This window comes from Scyliorhinus torazame, chromosome 12 (assembly GCF_047496885.1).
Source record: "Scyliorhinus torazame isolate Kashiwa2021f chromosome 12, sScyTor2.1, whole genome shotgun sequence".
Classification (NCBI taxonomy): Eukaryota; Metazoa; Chordata; class Chondrichthyes; order Carcharhiniformes; family Scyliorhinidae; genus Scyliorhinus; species Scyliorhinus torazame.
The window spans coordinates 17,719,778-17,738,860 of NC_092718.1; the positions used below are offsets into that span (position 1 = coordinate 17,719,778).

Below are 19,083 nucleotides of genomic sequence, written 5' to 3' on the forward strand. Positions count from 1 at the left end.
GCCATGTCAGGCCACAAACCACACCGCATCTCAGCCCATAAGAGCCCAATGCCAATTCGCACAGTGAGCGTTGGACTTCACACGCTCAATGTCTGTCTCTACATCGCTGATGACAGACAATGCATCTGCAATATCAGCCTAACCAGCCAGACAACAGACCACGCGTGGAATAAGACAGTTGATAAGTTGGTGGTAATTCTTTTGTTTGTGTGCGAAAGATCGATCAATTCCTGTGGTTCATATTTCTGTAAAGCTTAACATGTATTGCTGTTCATTCAACTCTGATTTCTTAGCCAGTTCGTTCCTAACATTGGAGTTGTGCAGGTTATTGCTGAGAGTTTTAGTCAGGATCGACGTGACAGAGTGAGCTGTATATTGGTCGTGTAGAATGAATTAACCGAGACAAATGCTTCAAGCATTTACTTGTCCTGTGATAGGCAAAAAAATTCAAAAGAGACCATTCTCTGTGTAAACTGGGCTTGAAGATTGGACCTTCCACCCGGCCAAGGAGATCATAAGCTGCTTGATAACTGACCATCCATGATACTTCCCTCCCATTAAATATTGGAAAGATTGAAATTACAACCTTTGGCCCCTACCACAAACTCCAATTCCTCACCACTGATTCTACCCTACTCTCTGACCACTACCTGAGACTGAGTCAGAGCATTTGCAAAGTTTGGGTCCTATTTCACAAACTGAACTTTTGGCGTCATGTCCTCCCCATCACTAAGACTACCTACTTTCACTCACAACATTGCTCAGTTCTATCCCTGCCTCAGCCCATCTCCTAGTGAGACCCTTACCCATGACTTTGTTACCACCAGGCTCAACAATTCTAATGCTCTTCTGACTCCCTTCCTATCTTCCTCCGTAAGCTTAAGATCATTCAAATCTCTGCTGCCTGCAGCCACACATGGGCCAAGTCCAGTTCTCCCCGTGACCTCGGTTGTCACTGACCTACCGTACTTCCTGGCTCAGCAACGCCTTAGATTCATAAATTCTCATTTTGTGTTCAAACCTCTCCATGTTCTCGTCCCTCCCTATCTCTGTAACCCCCTTCACCCATACAGCTCACTGATTCCTCCCATTCTGGCCTCCTGTGAATCGCTGACCTCCTTCACCCATCACGGGTGACAGTGCCTCTAGATGCCTGGTAATCAAGTTCTGTACTTTCCTCCATAACCCCTGCTGCCTTGCTCTCTCTCTCTTCTCCTTTAAAGCCCTCCTACCTCTTTGACAAAGCTTTTGCTCACCTCTTCTAATGCCTTAAGATGTGATTGGTGTCAATATTTTCCTGATATCATTCCTGTGAAGTTTCTCGGGAAACTACACTAATGGCATGTCTAAATGCAAGTTGTCGATATCCTGATTGGCCAGTTTCTGCTGGCTGATGTGAGTAAATCCAGGAGATATTTACCTGCTAAATTAAAACCCAGTACTGATGGACAGATGATAGCGATACGAACAAGTGAATTTTAACAATTATTTCTTCTTTTTAAATAAATTTAGAGTACCCAATTCATTTTTTCCAATTAAGGGACAATTTTAGCCTGGCCAATCCACCTACACTTCACATCTTTGGGTTGTGGGGGTGAAACCAACGCAGACACGGAGAGAATGTGCAAACTCCACACGGACAGTGACCCAGAGCCGAGATCGAACCTGGGACCACGGCGCCGTGAGACAGCAGTGCTAACCACTGTGCCACCGTGCTGCCCTTTAACAGTTATTTCTATAGACATAGGCCGGGATTCTCCCCTACCCGGCGGGGGGTCCCGGCGGAATGGAGTGGCGGGAACCACTCCGACGTCGGGCCGCCCCAAAAGGTGCGGATTCTAAGCACCTTTAGGGGCCAAGCCCTCAGCGTGAGGGGCTAGGCACGCACCAGAGTGGTTTCCGCTCCATCGGCTGGCATGGAAGGCCTTTGGTGCCACGCCAGCCGGGGCCGAAAGGACTTCGCTGGCCGACGGAAGTCCGCGCATGCGTGGGAGCGTCAGAGGCTGCTGATGTCATCCCCGCGCATGCGCAGGGGAGAGGGTCTCTTCCGCGTCGGCCATGGTGAAAGATATGGCCGAGGCGGAGGGTAAAGAGTGCCCCCACGGCACAGGCCCACCCGTGGATCGGTGGGCCCCGATTGCGGGCCAGGCCATGGTGGGGGCACTCCGGATCCCCAGGACTCCGGAGCCCCGCTCGCGGTGCCAGTCCCGCCGGTAAGGTAGGTGGCTTGATTCACGCCGGCGGGACTGGCATGACAGCAGCGGGACTTCGGCCCATCGCGGGCTGGAGAATCGCTGGGGGTGTCCGCCGATCGGCGCGGTGCGATTCCCGCCCCTGCCGAATATCCGGTGCCAGAGAATTCAGCGGCCGGCAAGGGGGGACGGGGGGGATTTATGCCAGCCCCCGGCGATTCTCCGACCCGATGGGGGGTCGGAGAATCCCGCCCATAGATTGGATAAAGTTGGCCTATTAAAAGTAGTCTTGGGTGTTCAGAGAACATCAATGACCTTCTGTTAATGTTTTTAAGTTTACAAACGCCAGTAAGCAAACAGGTCTGAAATATAAATATGAGTCTAAAGTGATATATCCTCAAAATGCATAAACATGCAAGGCTTCAGAGATAACTTTCACGCATTCCATTACGATTTGCCTTGGAGTACCAACATAAAGGGAGACTTTATTTTATTGGTTTTAGTGACATTTTTGCCAGACACAGTAGGTAAAACATTCCACAATAGTTACAATGCTATTCATACACAACAGACAGAGAGCGTATGACTCCAATGCTGGAGTCTCCCCAGGCAAAATATAATACAATTGAAAAGAAAAATGTAGTCCTGTAGAACAATGCTTTCTATAAGTGCAGTGTGACATCACGATGATTAAGGATCTCAGATGTTACAAAGTCAGAAATGAACCATTCACTCAGATTGAACTGCTTTACAGAAAGGGGATGATATTCAAAGTAGTCCACCCAAGAGATGGAGTGACGGTGGCACAGTGGTAATATCACTAGAATGGTAATCTAGAGACCCACAGTATCTTCTGGGGACCCTGGTTCGAATCCCACCGCGGCAGATGGTGAAATTTGAATTATGTGTCTAACCGTGCAACCATTGTTGACCCATCTGGTTCACTAATGTCTTTTCGGGAAGGAAATCAGGTGCTTAGACCTTCATGTGACTCCAAAGCCACAGCAACTCTTAAATGCCCTCACCTGAAGGGCAATTAGGGTTGGGCAATAAATGTTGACCCAGCCAGTGACTCCTGCGTCCCTCCATGAACAAAAAAAAAATACATAGTATATCTTGGGCCAACTTTTCTCTCTCATTTGGAATTGTGCCACATTTAGTTTGGAGCAAACAATGGCTGGCAGATTTTGTAATAGGTCTTCTGATGCAGAACATAGAATCACACATCCCATGAATGAATAATTTTAAAAAGATTGAACGCCAAAAAAAATTAATTTGCAGGATGTGGGCATCGCTGGCCAGACCAACATTTATTTCCCAACCCTAATTGCCCTTCAACTGACTGGCATCTAAGAGTCAACCACATCTGGAGTCACATATAGCCCAACCAGGTAATCATAGAATTCATAGGATTTACTGTGTAGAAGGAGGCCATTCAGCCCATCGAGTCTGCACCAGCCCTTGGAAAGAGCACCCTACCCAAGCCCTTACCTCCCACCCTATACCCAGACCTCCACCTTATCCCCGTAACCCCACCTAAACCTTTTTGGACACTAAGGGCAATTCAGCATAACTAATCCATCTAACCTGCACATCTTTGGACTGTGGGAGGAAACCGGAGCACACAGAGGAAACCCACGCAGACACGGGGAGAACGTGCAGACTCCACACAGATAGTGACCCAAACCAGGAATCGAACCTGGGACCCTGGAGCTGTGAAGCAACTGTGCTACCGTGCTGCCCACGGTAGCACAGTGGCATGTTTTCCTTCTGTAATGGGCATTAGTGAACCAATGTTTTTTTTAATGACAATCATTTTCATCATTAGACTTTTAGATTTTTATAGAATTCAAATTCCAATGTTTGCTGTGATGGGATTTGATTTTGGGTCCCTGGGTCTCTGGATTACTAGTCCAGAGATGTGTTAGGATCCAGGATGAGAACCCATCTGTTTTCAATTTGTAAAACTGTAAGGAAATGTTACTGCACCCCAGGAGAGTTAACACTGACCAATAGGTATTTATGTTAAAACACATTTTATGTGTTAAATATGTGTTAAAACAAATTATCTACACCTCAGGGATCCTTCAGGCATAACAATTCCATTATCTAGCTATCTGTAACAAGTAAATGGTTATCACAATCGATTAGCAGAACACATCACCTGCAAATCAATAATGACCTTACTTTTACAACACCTTAATCACAGCTCTAGCAGTCATACTGTCTGTGTGTGCCATAACCCAGGTTTTAGAAACATTACTACATAAAATATATAATATGACAATTTCTTACATTCATCACAGATAATACCACTATGCCATTGCCTCCTACATGCCAAAGCATACATTGTAGCGAGCACTAACTGAGCCAGGAACACTTGTGCTCCACTGCCCTGCTGATTATCAGATATACTATACTTATGAAGTAGCCAATTGGGAAAACATTTATCATTCGTCATTGTTTGTTACGTCGTTATTAATATCTGAAAAGTACGTAGGGCTTGGAAATGACCATTGCCTGATACCTCTGTGGCGCAAATGTTACATTAGCAGAGTTCAATATGCTGTTTGATATTATGTTGGACTTTTTGGAAAACTAGAGAAATTACCTTCAGTGGGCTAATGGCCATTACTTGTTCTTGACCTTTTCTTTCATTTTTAAGCAAATGTGCACTCATATCATAGTAATTTTATACTGTTGAAGTTATAAACATAGCTCCACAGCTCGTTAATGTATACAGATGAGAGAAATTAATTTCCCTGCTCAATGAATGTAGTTATGTCACATACAAAAAGATACAGCTTTATGATGTTGCAACAGTATCGCGATCCCAGACTAGACCCCTACAGTGGCTAGGATGTTGGACCAAAACCCCAATATTTTAGTTAATTTTAAGACTGTGCGGAAATAATGATTTGCTCCAGGAGTGATTGCATGAAAAAGTAGAGCTTTGGTATTTCTAAAACAAAACTTTATTATAAATACAATGTTAACCTTTTTAACTTCACACTCGGGGGGGGGGGGGGGGGGGGGTGAAGAACAGCGTACAATTACCCCTTAACATCACTATTCAATTTCCCAATAAACAACTAGAAAAGAACTCTGGCTGAATATCTTCAAATGACTGCTGTTTCAGCCTCTTCTCTTCAGTTGAGATGCTCTGCTTTAAAATATTATCACTTTTTTTCGCTATCCTACTGGCAAAGCAAACTGTCTTTATTGGTAGCCATGATGTGGAGATGCCGGTGTTGGACTGGGGCGAGCACAGCACGAAGTCTTACAACACCAGGTTAAAATCCAACAGGTTTGTTTCGATGTCACTAGCTTTCGGAGCGCTGCTCCTGAGGAAAGAGCAGCGCTCCGAAAGCTTGTGACATCGAAACAAACCTGTTGGACTTTAACCTGGTGTTGTAAGGCTTCGTACGGTCTTTATTGGTGATCTTAAACACAAGGGTTTCCAGATCAGACTTCACTTCCGAAACCCTTTTCTCCCAAAATAAACTCGCTCCACAGCTTCTGTAAAAATGTATTCCTGCATTCCTCATTACCCCAAGCTAAAAATATTAATTCTCTATGGAGGCTGCAAAACACTTTAACGCCCCCAGGGACTTTCCCAGGCAAACCACGAGGCATTAACCCAGAATGCTAAACACATTCCTGTGTCAATTTCACTTGCTGACTGCTAAAATGACCCAACTCTAGAAACAATTAAATTGAAACAAACACAATCCAACCCTTAAATTGCCCACTACATTTGTAATCAAATTTTCCTAACATCTTCCAATCATCACAATAAGTAGTAAGTATTGAAGTAGGTATTAAATCAATGCACAGAAACAGTGAGCAAAGCAAAAATGTGTTGGGCTTCATAGCCAGAGTGGTGGAAGATTTTTTTCTCTAAGTGTTGGTGGCTTGACCAACACTTATCATTTCACTTCAGGAAGGACATGCACTAAAAGGAGTGCGTAAAAAGAAGAGTAGTAGCATTGACTGAATGAATAATAGGAGGCAGTGTGTAATGGTTAATGGATATTTTTCAGGCTGGAGGAAGGTTTGTAGAGGTGTTCCTCAGGGATTGGTATTGGGACCTTTGCTTTAACTGATATATACATTAGTGATCTAGATCTTGGTGTGCAGGGTAGAGTTACAAAGTTTGCGGATGATACAAAACTTGAAAGTATTGTCAACCATAATGAGGACAGTGTAGAACTTCAAAAGGACATAAAGAAGTTGGTGGAGTGGGCAGATAGGTGGCAAATGAAGTTCAAATCAGAGAAATGTGAGGTGTTGCATTTTGGTGGGAAGAAAATGGAGAGACAATGTAAAATAAGAGATAAAATAAGGGATGGTCAGCCTCTAAGGCCTTATACCTGTAAAGTGCTACCCAGGAATAGTTAGAAGGATAATCCCAAATATAAAGAGGAAGCGCAACAGAAAGCATTTCTGAAACCTGAGCCCAAAACCTCAAAGTATTATGTTTAAGAATGGCCTGAAGTCATTTTTAGCCTCTCGATACGGACTTTGCTTACAAGGTCAACATTTATTGCCCATTCCTAATTGCCTTTGAGAAGGTGGTGGTGAACGACCTTCTTGCGCAGTTAAAGCCACACTTTGAAGCTATTCCCAAATCTCATCTTCGGGTGTTTAGGATTTTGACCCAGCAATACTGAAGGAACGGCTATTTATGTTAAGAAGTCTTACAACACCAGGTTAAAGTCCAACAGGTTTGTTTCGAATCACTAGCTTTCGGAGCGCAGCTCCTTCCTCAGGTGAGTGAGGATTCACCCGAGGAAGGAGCAGTGCTCCGAAAGCTAGTGATTCGAAACAAACCTGTTGGACTTTAACCTGGTGTTGTAAGACTTCTTACTGTGCCCACCCCAGTCCAACGCAGGCATCTCCACATCATATTTATGTTAAAGTTGGGATTGTGCGTGAATTAGAGTGTGCAGTGATCCAATACACCTGCTGTCTTTGGCCTTCTAGGTGTACAGATTGTGGGTTCGGGAGGTGTTGTTGAAGAAACCATGGCGAATAGCTGTAGTGCACCCTGTAGATGGTGCACATTGCAGCCTTGGTACGCTGGTGGTGGAGAGAGTGGATGGTTTTATTAAACTGGTGGAAACGGGTGCTCATCAAGTGAACTGCTCCGTCCTGGGTGGCGTTGCGCTTCATGAGTGTTGTTTCAGCTGCACCTATTCCATAAAAACGGACAATATTCGATCACATTTCTGGTTTGAGCCTTGTAGGTGCTGGTGAGGCTCCATCTTCCCATTTCTAAATTTTTAACTCTGTGCAATTAGTACTATAATGAAAACAACTGAATTTATCTTTGTAACTTGTAGGAATGAGCCACTCACCATAGGATACTCAGCCTCTGATCTGCTCTTGTAGCCAATGCATTTTGTGCAGGGTTTAGTTGAGTTTTGGTGAATGGGCACCGCCAGGATGTTGATGGCGAGAAATGTAATGATGGTGGAACAGTCAGTGGACTAGTAATTGTGAGGCCCAGACAAATGCTCCACAGAGGGATATGCATTCAAAGCCCATCACGACAGCCGGTGACAATCAAGTTCAATTAATCAATCAGGAATATAAAGCTAGTCTCAGTAATGATGACCACAACAACAATTATCAATTATTGTAAAAAACGATCTGGTTTATTAGTGTCCTTTAGGGAAGGAAATCTGCCATCCTTACCCGGTCTGGCCTACATGTGACTCCAGACCCACAGCAATGTGGTTGACTCTCAACGGCTCTCTGAAATGGCTACGCACGCCACTCAATTCAAGGGCAATTAGGAATGGACAGCAAATGCTGGCTTTGCCAGCGATGCTCACATCCTATGAAATAATAAGGAGACATTTAGTATGGTAATGCCATTGAATGTCAAGGGGAGGTGGTTAGATTCTCTCTTTTGGAAATGCTCATTACCTGACAAATGTGTGACACAATTGTTATTTAGTTGTGAATGGCTGGTTTAGCACAGTGGACTAAACTGCTGGCTTGTAATGCAGAACAAGGCCAGCAGTGTGGGTTCAATTCCCATACCGGCCTCCCCCAACAGGCGCCGGAATATGGCAACTAGGGGTTTTTCACAGCAACTTCATTGAAGCCGACTTGTGACAATAAACGATTATGATTAATAAAAGGATGGAATAAGCTCAATGTTATTTCAAGATGAAATACAGATGTTGCATTTCTTCAAGGAATATAATCTTTTGATAAAGTAGTGAAGTTAGAGACATTAGCGGACTTCAATATGCTGTTGAATGTTAGGTTGGATTTTTGGGAAAACTAGAGGAATTACTTTGAGCAGGCTAATGATCTTTCCTCATTCTTGACTTTTTCTTTCATTTTTAAACAATATACACCCATCTATCGCAATATTTTATACTGTGATGGTATAAACATAGCTGCACAGCTCCCCTTAAACCTAATGGCCAAAGCAATACAACTCTACAGGTCAGAAAGGAATGACTTTCCCTGCTTAATGAATGGAGTAAAGTCATTTAAAAAAAAAACAGGTTTATGATGTTGATATATGTAGTGTGATGAATATAGGAATTTCAGATGTACATGGTATTGTAGGTATTTGGTGCATTTTTAAATGGCATCCTGACCCCCGAAGCCCTGAAAAGAACCCCCAACCTCCTCCCCCAGCCTGAATGCAATACGGGAGGGTCCCCAGCCCCCCAACACCCATGGCAGACAATCTGGGCCCGATCACGCACGTGCAAAAATGCCTCTTGACAGTGCCAACCCTGGCAGTGCCCCTGCCAGCTGGCAGTGCCACCTGGGCACATTGGCAGCACCCAACTGGCATTGTCAGGGTACCCTGGTGGCAACAGAAGTGCCAGGGCACCACCCTGCCCAGGGGGCATTCAGCTGAAGACCTCCAATCCCCTTGGAGACCCCCACGAGTGCCGTTCCATCTGGTCCCCATTTGTACCAAATGGAGCTTGCCCGAGGTCCCCGAGGCAAAGGATTGAATCCCAAATCCTCAGCTACCTCGGGAATCTGCACATTAGGGAGAGGCTTACTGCCTCGCTCTAATATGCAGATTTGCTAAGAAGTGATCTCGCCCATTGTGGCCGGGATTCCCCTTGCAAGATTGTGTTGAAGAGATAGGGTGGGTGACTAAAGGAATGGCATTTCTCATAGGGATCGAAGACGATGGCCTAGGTCTTCGCAATATTGAGTTGGAGGACATTTCTGCTCATCTGGCATTGTATTACAGTGGTGTGTGAAGTCGGAGACAGTGAGAGGGCGGGAGAAGTAGAGTTGGGGCGCCAGCAGCGTATTTCGATTTTAGTAACAGTTCTGGAATTTTTCTTGTAGACCAACTCCCTAAATTACGTTCAAGAAGATCAGTGCTGAAAAAACCAGAGGTAAGAGCAGCATTCTTTTTCTGCTATTACAATAAAGCTTTACAATAAGAATAACATATTCCTCCTTTGTTTTTCTTCACGTGTGGTTGGCAAAGTCAGGTCTGTCTGTGGGGAAAATATTTTCAGCATGTGCTAAGTTTTCATGCAGATGATGTCGTAATTTTCAAAAGGTGCCTGTGCGTTGGAGAATTGCAAATTTTGCCCGTCCACTTGCGAAGGGAGGGAGGGAGAAGATAGGTAACTACAGATTGATCAGTAGCACATCTGTTGCAGGGAGGTTTAGTCATCAGAAAGTGACCGAGGCACAAGTGTGAGTTTATCAGAGGGAGGCAGTAAGGAGGTGTGAAGGTGGGTCATACCTGACTAATCCAGCTGAATATTTTGAGGAGATCACTCATAGTAAGAGTGGAGGTCTTGTGGCGCCTACAGTGCAGAAGGAGGCCATTCAGCCCATCGGGTCTGCACTGACCCTCCAAAAGTGCACCTTACCTAGGCCCACGCCCTCACCCTACCCCTGTAACCCACCTAACCTTTTTGGACACTAGGGGACAATTTAGCATGGCCAATCCACCTAACCTGCACGTCTTTGGACTGTGGGAGGGAACCGGAGCACCCGGAGGCAACCAATGGGACATGGTGTGAACGTGCAGACTCCACACAGACAGTCACCCAAGCCGGGAATCAAACCTGGGTCCCTGGTGCTGTGAGACAGCAGTGCTAACCACTGTGCCACTGTGCAGCCCAGAAGTTCTGGGTTCAAGTCCTTGGTGGAGCTGGTGGCCGAGGAATGTTCACAATGCAGCCAAACAGGTTGAGTACCAACCTGTAAAAACCTTCCAACGCACACAAATTGCTGTGGGCAAGAGGGGGAGAGACTCTGGTCAGACTTGCTTAATACGGAGTGGCACCCCTCAGGTTCTAAGCGTTAGGTGACAGGCTAGTGACCCTGTTCCAGGGATAATCTGATGATGGTAACAGACAAAAAATATGCACTGTACACCACCAAACGTGGGAAGAGAAACAACGAAAACTCAAATAAGTGAATGCCCATGGATGTTGCCTGTGGCGTCTTCCAGGGTTTTTAAAAATAAGCTCAGTGTGAAAGTGGAAGGATACAGAATTAGAGGTAACCTCGCCAGGTGGGTTGGTAGCTGGTTGGCAAGTAGGGATACGGAATCAGGCCAGTGTTATTTTGTCTCCTTGTTATGGAGGGAATGCAGTGCAGTGAAGGTTTACCAGACTGATTTCTGGGATAGCGGGACTGACGTATGAGGAGATTGAGTCCGTTATGATTATATCCGCTGGAGTTTAGAAGAATGAGGGGGAGATCTCATAGAAACTTATAAAATTGTAGCAGGACCAGACTGGGTAGATGCAGGAAGGATGTTCCCTAATGGCGGGGGAGACCAATATCAGGGGTCACAGTCTGAGGATACGAGGTGGACCATTTAGGACTGAGATGAGGGGAAGTTTCTTCATCTGGGAAGCGGTGAGCCTGTGGAATTCTCTACCACAGAAAGCAGTTGAGGCCAGAACATTGTGTGTATTCAAGAAGGACTTAGGTATATCTCTTGGGGATCAAAGGATATGGGCGGGGAAAGAGGGAACAGATGAGTTGGACGATCAGCCATGACCATAATGAACAACAGAGCAGGTTCCTGCTCCTATTTTCTATGTTTCTATTCCCCAGGCATCTGTACTGGGGACTCATCCTTTCACAATGTATGTGAGTTGGGTGAAGGAAAAGAGGGCTGTATACTCCTGTTTGCAGATGCCAAATTAGAAGGCTCAGAGAGTGATGTAGTTTGGAGCAGGAAGTTACAAGGAGGAAAAGTATGACAGATAGCGTTCAATGTGGGCATGGATGAGGACATGCACTTCGGATCCAAGAGGGGCAAATCAGAATATCGTTTTAATGATGAGAGATTTGGGACTGTGAGGAAGCAAAGAAAATTGGGCGTGTAGGTACATCGTCATTACGAGCCAGTGCACAGGGAGGAAAAGGGCAAAAGGCCTAATGCAATTTTGGGCTCTATCTCAAGTAGTTTCGATTACAAAAGTGAAAGATTGATGCCTCAGTTGAACACAATCTTTCTCGGACCCCACTCGGAGTTCAAAGTTCAGATGTGGCCACCAAATCTGAATGATATATTGACTGTGGAGAGGATATAATGGACTGAATTTTATGGAGGTGGGGGGGGTGGGGGGCGTTGTGGAAGGCGGGGAGGTGCTAGGGCATCCGTCGCCACCCAAGGAAAGTTGGTGACACACTAATGTGGTCGCCCCTTAGCAAAAACATGCGGTGGCCATAAAGATAAAAGCAAATTGCTGCGGATGCTGAAATCTGAAACAAAAACAGAAAATACTGGACAACCTCAAAAGGTCTGGCAGCGTCTGTGGAGAGAGAAGGGAGCCAATGTTTCGAGTCTGGATGAGTCTTTGTCAAAGCTGGAGAGAACTGGAAATAGGATCAGATTTATACTGTTGTGGGGGTGGGGGGGAGGGGGTGTTGGGAGGGCGGGTGTGGAGCAGTGGGGCTGGATCAAGGCCCAGCGTATAGGTAAAGATTGACAAAGATGTTGTGGACAATAAGACAAAGGGAATGTAAATGGTGGTGAAAATGACTAGGAAGGGTGCTGATGGTGGCACATTAAGAGATCAGTGTTAATGGTTAATGATATGTACCTCTACTTAAGTACTTAAGTAAGTAGTGTGTCAAAGGACTGGGATTGGCAGTGCCAAGCTGCCATTTTATGCACGTGCGCATTTGGGCCAGGGTTGCCTGGTGTGGATGTGGGGGGGTGGGTTGGGGGGGGGGGGGGGTGGCGGAGGACCCATGTGGGGGAGGGGGGGGTCATGTATTTTTTCGGGGCCTCGGCGATCGGGACGCCATTTTTTACCGGCGTTCCGATCTCTCGCTACAATGGGGAGTTCCGGTGGGCGAGGGGGCAACAGGATGTCAACCAAAATATAGGCATCAGCTCAACCCCAGGCGCCCGTGCACCGGAGAAGCAATGTGAAGACCCAGGAGGCGCTTGTAGGTAAGTAAACGTGAGTTTATTTTAGTCATAGAAAGCAGCTGCTATGGCGGCGCAGACACAATAAGCCAGGACTACCAGAATGGTGGCCTTTGTCCGGGCCGGCCTTTACATATCCCGGCAACGAGCCCCAGCTGGGAGGGCCTCCGCCCACTAGTTTGAAACCTGCATTCCACCAGTCCCACGGGGAGATAGATTAGGGTATCTCTGTGGGCCTCGTGAAGTTTATTCCACCCAGTCTCGCAGGACGTCCCAACCGACCCAAGGCCTCGTAGATCAGATACTTTGTGCTCCGTCGAACCTGATACACCCAACCTCCAGATCAGGATTACTAAAGCTTGGCATCCAATCTTTAAAAGGTCAATCGGGAACTCGCCTCCCACTTCTCTCCAGGGAGAGGGCTCACGGACACACCTTGTCCGGCCCCTACCTCCTGAACCCGTCAGGATAAACGACATGCCATGCAGCAGGATCTCAACACCTCGAAGGTGGGCCCTTACCAGGGAAAGTGCTGCTCCGAATGCAAGGAGCCACTCATATATGTATACCTCCGCCATTCTCCCAGGGACACCTTGCAAATCGTCAGGGTGAGCTCGAATGACCTGCACCGCAGAGCTGGGGTCTTCATGCAGAGCAACATTCTCAATGACGGCCATCATCCAGATGCACACAGCCCCACCCAGGCAAAAGCCCGCTCACCAGCACCGAGGCCATTGCAAGCTGGGCCTCACCCCAGACCCCTCTAACTGGCACGGTCAAACAAGGATTCTCTGCAATTTATCTCAGCTCCTCGTCGCAAAACACCAATCAGGATCCTGCAGGGACATTGCGTAAGAAAAGACAAATGTGAAATGTGTACCTGGTGTAAGATACGGGATTACGAGAGGAGCAGAGACAGAGCTTGTGAAAATGCAGCCGCTCCCACACTCACAGAACATGACCTCCAGTCTGGAGGCATTATGGACCCCATTGCTATATTTCACATTTATTTCATTGACTGAAGGGAATTTATTCAGTTGCAGCGGTGGGATTTGTACTCATGGGTAAAAGTTTAACGCCCCCCCCCCCACCGAGCGGATCCGAATTCTGAGGCTGGGTGGGTGATGTCTGATCTGACAGGAGGGTGAGGGGGGGGGGGGGGACCTCGCTGCCGCCCCTCCTCCTGATTAAGTCTGGGGTGGGATGGCTTGCAGACGGTCTTCCCACCTGGACACTAACCTGTGACACGCGAGGGCTCTCCATGTGGGAGAGCACGTTGTGACCTTTGGAGGGGAGGTGGGCAGTGGGGGGGTGTTCCTCAGAGCTTGATCTAGGGACGCGTGCCCATTGGGCAGGAGACGGGTCTGCTGAAAGCTACCCCCTTGCATTGACCTCCAGCCCTCGCCCCCTTCACAGGCAGCCCCCTCTCTGTCACTCCCATCCCACTGTCACCTACCTTTGTCCAGGGACCCCGGGATGATCCCTGGTGAAGACCCAAGTGCAATACGGGCAGCAGCCATGACTCCCAATGGCACTGCCAGTAATGGAGAGCTGAGAGTTCGAGGGGCAGGATATCCACCCGACTGGGGAAAGTCCTGAAACTAGCTGACCCCCATGGAGCCAGCAGTCCCAGCAACATTAAGTCAGGGACTTGATTTCCTTGGGGCTCCAGGAAATCGGGTGCTGGGGCGTCAGTCACCAGTTTTGATAGCAGTCATCAGGTCTACTCTCTGCCTCTTTAAATTGCACCCATGCTTCTGGATTATTAGTCTAATAATATAAACATAAAGCTAACGTATCCCCAATGGAAATATACAGGAAACAGTGTGGCTTGGAGTTTTCTGGCTGACCTTTATTGGATATTCCACAGATGTTAGCTTGTCTCCATTGGGCCTTGCCAGTAGCCGGTGTTTATTGACCCCGAAGGAGATTGGTCATTATTAGAACCAGATTCAAGAGCTCGCTCAACCGTCTGATTTGTTATGCTCTTGTCGTAGCATAAGCTGCTTCCTTGATGTGCACCCTGACAAAGGAAGGTTCAGACTTGGAGATAGCTTTAACACATTTATTAAACTATTAACAATTCTCCTACTTGGATTCAACGCTATTGTTAATCCTGCTATAGCTACTCAGACTGACAAACCAGTCTGCTACAATCCACGTCGTGGGAATGATTCTCAATCAACCCTGTGTCTGTACTCACTGAGTGTCTCCACTGGAAAGAGACTGAGCATGTGTGCTGTGTCCTTTTATATGGGTTGGTGTAATGCCCCCCTGTGGTAGTGTCACCTCTGTGTGTATCTTGAATGCCCATTGGTCGTGTCCTATCTTACTGAACTATTGGTTGACTGTCTGTGTGTTGTGTACTTATAGTGATGTATATCACCACACCGTCCTTTGGCCATTAATTTGCCAATTTGGGAAACATCACAGCCAGGTGACTGTTCTCCACTTAGTGAGGGCTTCTGACCCTCATGTGACCCCAAAGCCCTTGGGGGAAAATCCTGCCTTCTGCTGCTTTCATTTGGTGTGAAATTAAATATCTTGGCAAATCACCCAAGTTGGTGCAAAATAAGACTTGGCATGGTGAAACGTCGCTGACTAATTCTCTGGGAGCCTGTTTCACATTGCTGGCATAAAACAGTTTCATCCTCCCGTCAGTCTTCTCCCACGTGGAGACACTGATTGCATTATATAGATTTCTCTGTGGCATGTTTTGTCTTTGATTAGAAAGGTATCTTTGTGGCTCAAAATAGTTCGATGGTCATTAGTTGGCGAGTGAAAAACTTCAAAAACTAGAATTTTGACAAACCGATAGAAAGCATTGGCAATTGCTTGGCACTACTGCATTGGCAGTAAATAGTCGATGTACCCGTTGGCGGCACGGTAGCATAGTACTTAGCACAGTTGCTTCACAGCGCCTCAGTCCCAGGTTCGATTCCCCACTGGGTCACTGTCTGTGCGGCGTCTGCTCATTCTCCCCGAGTCTGCGTGGGTTTCCTCCGGGTGCTCCGGTTTCCTCCCACAGTCCAAAGATGTGCGGGTTAGGTGGATTGGCCATGCTAAATTGCCCTTAGTGTCCGAAAAGGTTGGGTGGGGTTACTGTATAGGGTGGAGGCGTGGGCTTAGGTAAGGTACTCTTTCCAAGGGCCGGTGCAGACTTGATGGGCCGAATGGCCTCCTTCTGCACTGTAAATTCTCTGATCACAGGACATTCTGAATCCTCCCTCAGTGTACCCAAATTGGCGCCGGAATGTGGCGACTTGGGGCTTTTCACAGTAACTTCATTGCAGTGTTAATGTAAGTCTACTTTTGATAACAAAGATCATTATTATGTCTCGTAAAGCGAGAGTCATTGGTGCACTTACACTTCTGTGTGTAGTTAAAATTAAGCAATTTAGCCTCATGTCTCCTGCACTGCATATGCTAAATCATGGATGAGTGAAATTGCGGGAGCGCGTACCGCGATTGGATACACAAACAGATGCACGGGGTAAACTAATTTGTGATAGAGAGGATCGCGAATGATGGGAATTCCAAATATTGACTGGAAAAGATATAGTTCGAGTACAATAGATGGGTCGTTCTTTGTACAGTGTGTGCAGGAGGGTTTCCTGAAACAATATGTTGACAGGCCAACAAGAGGCGAGGCCACGTTGGATTTGGTGTTGGGTAATGAACCAGGCCAGGTGTTGGATTTGGAGGTAGGAGAGCACTTTGGGGACAGTGACCACAATTCGGTGACGTTTACGTTAATGATGGAAAGGGACAAGTATACACCGCAGGGCAAGAGTTATAGCTGGGGGAAGGGCAATTATGATGCCATTAGACGTGACTTGGGCGGGATAAGGTGGAGAAGTAGGCTGCAAGTGTTGGGCACACTGGACAAGTGGGGCTTGTTCAAGGATCAGCTACTGCGTGTTCTTGATAAGTATGTACCGGTCAGGCAGGGAGGAAGGCGTCGAGCGAGGGAACCGTGGTTTACCAAGGAAGTGGAATCTCTTGTTAAGAGGAAGAAGGAGGCCTATGTGAAGATGAGGTGTGAAGTTTCGGTTGGGGCGATGGAGAGTTACAAGGTAGCGAGGAAGGATCTAAAGAGAGAGCTAAGACGAGCAAGGAGGGGACATGAGAAGTACTTGGCAGGAAGGATCAAGGAAAACCCAAAAGCTTTCTATAGGTATGTCAGGAATAAGCGAATGACTAGGGAAAGAGTAGGGCCAGTCAAGGACAGGGATGGGAAATTGTGTGTGGAGTCTGAAGAGATAGGCGAGATACTAAATGAATATTTTTCGTCAGTATTCACTCAGGAAAAAGATAATGTTGTGGAGGAGAATGCTGAGCCCCAGGCTAATAGAATAGATGGCATTGAGGTACGTAGGGAAGAGGTGTTGGCAATTCTGGACAGGCTGAAAATAGATAAGTCCCCGGGACCTGATGGGATTTATCCTAGGATTCTCTGGGAGGCCAGGGAAGAGATTGCTGGACCTTTGGCTTTGATTTTTATGTCATCATTGGCTACAGGAATAGTGCCAGAGGACTGGAGGACAGCAAATGTGGTCCCTTTGTTCAAAAAGGGGAGCAGAGACAACCCCGGCAACTATAGACCGGTGAGCCTCACGTCTGTAGTGGGTAAAGTCTTGGAGGGGATTATAAGAGACAAGATTTATAATCATCTAGATAGGAATAATATGATCAGGGATAGTCAGCATGGCTTTGTGAAGGGTAGGTCATGCCTCACAAACCTTATTGAGTTCTTTGAGAAGGTGACTGAACAGGTAGATGAGGGTAGAGCAGTTGATGTGGTGTATATGGATTTCAGCAAAGCGTTTGATAAGGTTCCCCACGGTAGGCTATTGCAGAAAATACGGAGGCTGGGGATTGAGGGTGATTTAGGTATGTGGATCAGAAATTGGCTAGCTGAAAGAAGACAGAGGGTGGTGGTTGATGGGAAATGTTCAGAATGGAGTACAGTCACAAGTGGAGTACCACAAGGATCTGTTCTGAGGCCGTTGCTGTTTGTCATTTTTATCAACGACCTAGAGGAAGGCGCAGAAGGGTGGGTGAGTAAATTTGCAGACGATACTAAAGTCGGTGGTGTTGTCGATAGTGTGGAAGGATGTAACAGGTTACAGAGGGATATAGATAAGCTGCAGAGCTGGGCTGAGAGGTGGCAAATGGAGTTGAATGTAGAGAAGTGTGAGGTGATTCACTTTGGAAGGAATAACAGGAATGCGGAATATTTGGCTAATGGTAAAGTTCTTGAAAGTGTGGATGAGCAGAGGGATCTAGGTGTCCATGTACATAGATCCCTGAAAGTTGCCACCCAGCTTGATAGGGTTGTGAAGAAGGCCTATGGAGTGTTGGCCTTTATTGGTAGAGGGATTGAGTTCCGGAGTCGGGAAGTCATGTTGCAGCTGTACAGAACTCTGGTACGGCCGCATTTGGAATATTGCGTACAGTTCTGGTCACCGCATTACAGGAAGAATGTGGAGGCTTTGGAGCGGGTGCAGAGGAGATTTACTAGGATGTTGCCTGGTATGGAGGGAAAATCTTATGAGGAAAGGCTGATGGACTTGAGGTTGTTTTCGTTGGAGAGAAGAAGGTTAAGAGGAGACTTAATAGAGGCATACAAAATGATCAGGGGGTTGGATAGGGTGGACAGTGAGAGCCTTCTCCCGCGGATGGAAATGGCTGGCACGAGGGGACATAACTTTAAACTGAGGGGTAATAGATATAGGACAGAGGTCAGAGGTAGGTTCTTTACGCAAAGAGTAGTGAGGCCGTGGAATGCCCTACCTGCTACAGTAGTGAACACGCCAACATTGAGGGCATTTTAAAGTTTATTGGATAAACATATGGATGATAATGGCATAGTGTAGGTTAGATGGCTTTTGTTTCGGTGCAACATCGTGGGCCGAAGGGCCTGTACTGCGCTGTATTGTTCTATGTTCTATGTTCACTGTCCTAGATTTCTCAAAAGCTTTTGATAATAATTTCTCATGAGCAGCTCTTGTCCAAATTCATTTACTATGGAATCTGTGGTCACGTTGTCAAGATCACAAGAAAAATAAGTGGAAGCCACAATGATCATAAGGCGTGGAACAGGCTTGAGGGGCTCAGTTACCTGCTCCTGTTCCTTTGTCCCTAATTTGCGCCATCAACAATGCAAATTGTGGCTCTCAGATCTACTCCCTCGAACCTCAAACTTTGCCACACAAGGAAAATGAATAGTTGGGCTGTGACTGAGCAGCCAATGCACGAGTCTTTGCAAATGTACCGGGTGACCTGGAATGGATGCATTGATGGAGCCTACCACATTGTGTGCTGAGGTATTTGTAATATTCTTGCAAAATAGTGGCTGTGTGTAATCCAATTACTACGCCATAGTCTCAAAATGGAGTGAGGCATCATCCGATCTTTGAATGAATTTTCCCACAAAGTTAGTGAAAATGCCAGCTGATAATGTCACAGCAAGGGTGCAGG

General features: G+C 46.6%; 1 protein-coding gene across 1 annotated transcript in view; it reads left to right on the forward strand.

The window, feature by feature from the left end:
* LOC140387148 (uncharacterized) overlaps window positions 1-19,083 on the forward strand; it is an 82,779-nt gene that overhangs the window by 35,432 nt on the left and 28,264 nt on the right. Inside the window, exon 3 of the mRNA XM_072470155.1 lies at window positions 9,534-9,583. The gene's annotated coding sequence lies outside the window, so the exon portion shown is untranslated. The remainder of the gene's footprint in view (window positions 1-9,533; window positions 9,584-19,083) is intronic.